This window comes from Rattus norvegicus, chromosome Y (assembly GCF_021556685.1).
Source record: "Rattus norvegicus strain SHRSP/BbbUtx chromosome Y, alternate assembly SHRSP_T2T, whole genome shotgun sequence".
Classification (NCBI taxonomy): Eukaryota; Metazoa; Chordata; class Mammalia; order Rodentia; family Muridae; genus Rattus; species Rattus norvegicus.
This window is the reverse complement of record NC_141555.1, coordinates 2,737,642-2,743,641: the sequence shown is the minus strand read 5'-3', so window position 1 is coordinate 2,743,641 and position 6,000 is coordinate 2,737,642.

Here is a 6,000-nt window from a genome sequence, read left to right as displayed (position 1 = left end):
CCTCAGAATCACTCTACAATCAACTGCTTGAATTAGTCTAGTACACAGGAAATCAGATGATCGCTTGATATAACTTTACGCAATCTAGGACAGGATACATCTAAAAGAGAAAGCAAGAATAAGAGATTATGAGATACAGTCTAAAAGATGATAAATGGGCAACAGGTCATAAACAGACTAACCAAAAATGCAACATAAAAATATTAACAATGTTTTGCAATTTAAAGTTGCTTTATTTCATGGAATTCTATTGACTCAAGTAAGATGAATAAACACACTCACACACACACACACACACAAACACATACACACACATTTTTCATCTACACAAAGAATACAATATAAAGAATATTTTCAAAACCGAGATACCTTCATGAACATATTGATGAAGTGGATATGTGTACAGCTTTAGCCTGTGGTGGTCTGATAGGACGCATGGGATTATTTCTCTCTTTCTGTACCTGTTGAGGACTGTTTTATGATCGATTATACAGTCAGTTTTGGACAAAGTACCATGAGGTGGTGAGAAGAAGATATATCCTTTTGTTTTAGGGGACAATCTTGTATAAATATCTGTTAAGTCCATTTGATTCCCGACTTCTCTTAGTCTGTGTATGTCTCTGTTTAATTTCTGTTTCCTTGATGTGTCCATTGATGAGATTGGCGTGTTGAAATCTCCTACTATTATTGTGTGAGGTTCAATGGGTGTTTGAGCTTTAGTAAGGTTTCTTTTACGTATGTAGGTGCCCTTGTATTTGGGGCATAGATATTTAGGATTGAGAGTTCATCTTGGTGGATTTTTCCTTTGATGGATATGAAGTGTCCTTCGTTATCTTTTTTTATGACATTTAGTTGAAAATTGATTTTATTTGATATTAGAATGGCTACTCCAGCTTGCTTCTTCTGACCATTTGCTTGGAAAGATGATTTCCAGCCTTTCATACTGAGGTAGTGTCTGTCTTTGTCTCTGGGGTGTGTTTCCTGTAGGCAGCAGAATGCAGGGTCCTCATTGCGTATCCAGTTCGTTAATCTATGACTTTTTTTGGGCAGTAGAGACCCTTGATGTTGAGAGATATTAAGAAATAGTGATTATTGCTTCCTGTTGTATTCATATTTGGATGTCAGGTTATGTTTGTGTGCTTTGCTTCTCTTTGTTTTGTTGCCTAGACGATTAGTTTCTTGCTTCTTCAAGGGTGTAGCTTGCCTCCTAAGTTGGGCTTTACCATTTATTATCCTTTGTAGTGCTGGATTTGTAGAAAGATATTGTAGGAATTTGGTTTTGTCATGGAATATCTTGTTTTCTCCATCTATGTTAATTGAGAGTTTTGCAGGTATACAGTAACCTGGGCTGGCATTTGTGTTCTCTTAGGGTCTGAATGACATCTGTCCAGGATCTTCAGCTTTCATAGCCTCTGGCAAAAAGTCTGGTGTGATTCTGATAAGTCTGCCTTTATATGTTGCTTGACCTTTTTCCCTTACTGCTTTTAATATTCTTTCTTTATTTTGTGTATTTGGTGTTTTGACTATTATGTGTCGGGAGGTGTTTCTTTTCTGGTCAAATCTATTTGGAGTTCTTTAGGATACTTGTATACCTATGGGTATCGCTTTTTTAGGTTAGTGAAGTTTTCTTCTATGATTTTGTTGAAGATATTTACTGGTCCTTTGTGCTGGGATTCTTCACTCTCTTCTATACCTATAATCCTTAGGTTTGATCTCATTGAATCCTGGATTTCCTCTATGATTTGGAACAGTAGCTTTTTCCGCTTTACATTATCTTTGAAAATTGAGTCGATGATTTCTATGGAATCTTGTGCTCCTGAAATTCTCTCTTCTATCTCTTGTATTCTGTTGGTGATGCGTGTATCTATGACTTCATGTCTCTTCCTTTTCTTTTCTATATCCAGGGTTGTTTCCCTGTGTTCTTTATTGACTGCTTCTATTTCCATTTTTAATTCCTTCAATTGTATGATTGTGTTTTCCTGGAATTCTTTCAGGGATTTCTGTGATTCCTCTCTGTAGGATTCTACATGTTTATTTATGTTTTCCTGTGTTTCTCTAAGAGAGTTCTTCATGTCTTTCTTGAAGTCCTCCAGCATCATGATAAAATATGGTTTTGAAACTACCTCTTGCTTTTCTGGTGTGTTTGGATATTCCTTGTTTGCTTTGGTGGGAGATTGAGCTCCGATAATGCCATATCGTCTTGGTTTCTGTTGCTTGGATTCCTGCGCTTGCCTCTCGCCATCAGATTATCTCTAGTGTTACTTTGTCCTGCTATTTCTGACAGTGACTAGACTGTCCTATAAGCCTGTGTGTCAGCAGTGCGGTTGATCTGTTTACCTGTTTTCTTTCAGCTAGTTACGGGAACAGAGTGCTCTGCTTTTGGGCGTGTATTTTTTCCTCTCTACAGCTCTTCAGCTGTTCCTGTAGCCATGTGTCTTGAGTTAACCAGGCAGGTCCCTTGGAGCAGGAAGGTGTGACTTGCCTGTTGTCCCAAGGCTCAAGTTTGCTCATGGGGTGTTGCTTATGAGCTCTCTGCGGGGCAGAAACCAGGAAGATCTGCGCCACCCTTTTTGGGAGCTTCAGTGCACCAGGCCTGGTTCCAGATGGCGTTTTGTGTTTTCCTCTGGAATCAGTAATGTGGGCAGAGTGTAGTCTCTTCTGGTTTCCCAGGCATGTCTGTCTCTCTGAGGGTTTAGCTCTCCCGCCCACAGGATTTGGGTGCAGAGAACTGTTGATCCATTCAGTCCCTTCAGGTTCCATTGGTGTCTCAGATACAGCAGCCCCGCTGCCCCTGTGCCCTTATCCAAGGGAAGCCAGGGGCCATATATAGTTCACCTTGTGCCAAGGATGTGGGCAGGGTTGTGCAGTGTTAGTGGAATCTTCCTCTCTGCAGTCTAAGGAGTACCCACTTTTCTCGGCGGTGAGCTCTCTCTTCCATGGGGTTTGGGAGCAGTGAGCTGGAGGCAGGGAACGCGAGATTGGGCCACAGTCTTGTTTTCTGAAAAAATTTAGGTACTTGGGCCAGAAAACTCTCTTCACTACAATAGTGCGTCTTTTTTCTTTCTTTCTTTTGTTAAGGCATGCTATTTTTCAAACTATCTCAAACAGATTTTCTAGCACCATTATATTCAACAAAATTAAAACTGCAACAGTTTTGAAAATTAAAACATTTAAAGCAAAACTCATTAAAAGAGCTCCTCAGGCACCAATACTCCATAGGACAGACTGCCACTTCTGGACGCCTCTGCCCACATCCCTGTTCCATGGGCAAACTGCGCAGTGACTCTGCAATATGGAATACGAATACGGAGAGAGCCAATTGCTATTACCTGTGGTTCAGTACTGTGCCCAGGACTGAACTAAACTGGACAACCAACTACCTTCACCAAAAGACCTTGGAGGAGATAGCTTGAACTTCAGAAGTGGGGACACTCCTGGGAAATAAAGGGTGTCATCATTCAAGACACAAGAGGGAATTTCCTGAGGCCAACTGTGTCCCTTGGCTCAAGAACTTGGAGCAACAAGGGGCAGGACCCTTCTGCTCCCTTCCTGCATCTAGAGCTGAACAAATAGTAACCAGGAGTTGCTACAGACTTGACATCAGTGTTCCTGTTCTCAGAAAAGACAGAAAAAAACAGGAAAACAGTATTAAAGAGTGCTGACACAGAGTCCTATAGGAAGATCAAGTGACTCTCAGAAACACCAAGATAAGCAAACAACAGAGACAAGTCAATAGCTAGGGGCAAGTGCAGGAAAGTTAGAAACAGAATCCAAGACTACTTCGAATCATCAGAGTCCAATTCTCCTATCAAAGAAAATACTGGAATCCAAACACCAGAAAAGCAAGATTTTGATTTAAACTCACATTTTATGATGCTGATTGACGTCTTTAAGAAGGAAATAAATAACTCCCTTAAGAAATGCCAGACAACACAAATAAATGAGTAGAAGAGGTTCATGAGGAAACACAAAAATCACTGAAAGCATTAAAGGGAAACACAACCCAAGTTTCAGAGCAATTAAAGAAAACCGTCCAGGATATAAAAATAGAAATAGAAACAATAAAGAATGCAAAAGGGTATACAAACCAGGAGATACAAAAGATCCGCAGACATTAGCAGAGATCCGCAGTCATAGACTGAGGCATCACAAACAGAATACAAGAACAGAAGAGAATCTCAGGAGGAGAACATACCATAGAAAACTTGATACAACCCTAAACATTGATCTAAAAGTCAAAAGGCTCCTGTCCCAAATCATCCAAGAAATCCAGGACAGAATAAGAAAATCAAACATAAGGATAATAGGTAGAGAAGAAACTTAAGAGTTCCAAATTAAAGGCCCAGTAACTATCTCTAACAAAATCATACAAGAACAGTTTCAAAACTTAAATAAGAGATGCCCATAAACATACAAGAAAGCTATAGAACTCCAAATAGATTGATCCCGAAGAGAAATAAAAACCATCACATAACACTTAAAACACCAAATGCACAAACCAAAGAAAGAGTATTGAAATAGAAATGGAAAAAGGTCAAGCAAGTGACGTGTAAAAGCAGGCCCATAAGAATTAAACCAGAATTCTCACCAAAGACTATGAGAGCCAGAGGATCCTGGACAGATGTCATACAGACTCTCAGAGAACACAAATGCCAGCCCAGTCTACTATATGCAGCAAAATTGGAAATTAACTTAGTTGGAGAAACCAAGATATTTTATGAGAAAACCAAATTTACACAATATCTTTCTACAAATCAAGTCCTACAAATAATAATTGATGAAAAATTCCAACATAAGAAGGGAAACTACACCCTAGAAAAAGCAAGTAAGAAATCTGCTTGAAACAAAAGGAGTCACACAAATAATAAATATACATTTACTTTTAAAAATCAATTTTAAATATCTCTTAATATCAATGTTCTTCTTCCCCATTAAAAAGATATACACATAAAGACTAAATATGTAAAAAGCACTCAGCATTATGAAGCATTTGGAAACACACCTTAGTTACAAAAGGGGCATTACCTAAGAGAAATAGGATAGAAAACAATATTCCGAGTAATTAGTCCCAAGACACCTACCAGGACTAGCCATTCTAATATCAAATAATATCAACCTCCACCCAAAGGTTATAAGAAAAAGACACCTCCTATTTATCAAATTAAGAACAAATATAATAAACACTGAACCCTGATTATTTATTCTTCAAATACAAAGGCACCTACATTCATAAAAGAAACCTTATAAAAGCTGAAAGCATACAAGGAAACAATCACAATGATAGTGGAAGATTTTGATATCACATTCTTCATCAATGAACAGATCTTGGAAACAGAAAATAAAAAACATAGAGAAATGAGAAGAGGTTATGAACCAAATGGATGTAACAGATAACTGTACAATATTTCATTAAAAAATAAAAGCAAGATATAACCAAAAAACAAAGTATATCCAAAAAACAAACAAACAAACAAAAAAGATACTCTCTAAGCACCTCATGATGGCTTCTATATAATTGATCATACAATTGTTCACAAAACAAGACTCAAAGGATAAAAAAATGTTAAAGTACTTCCAAGCATAATTTCAGATCACCACATACTAAATCCAGTTTTCAACAACAACAAAAATTACAGAAATCTCACATATAGCGGGAAGGTGAACAATGCTCTACTCCATGATAACTCGGTCAAGTAGAAATAAAAAAGAATTTAACGACTTTTTAGAATTTGTTTAAAATGTAGCAAAAGAGATCCAAACTTATGTGACATTATGAAAACGGTTCTAAGATTACAACTCATAGATCTGTGTTCCCCCATCAAAAAAAAAAAAAAAAAAAAAAAAAAAAAAACAAAAACAAAAAAGAGAAAGAAAAACAAACAGACAAAAACTGGATACATCATGAAAAGAAAGAACAACAAAAAGTATACACCACAGATGAAAAACAAACTCTGGGATGAAATCAAACAAGTAGTGGTATATATTATATATCTATCTATC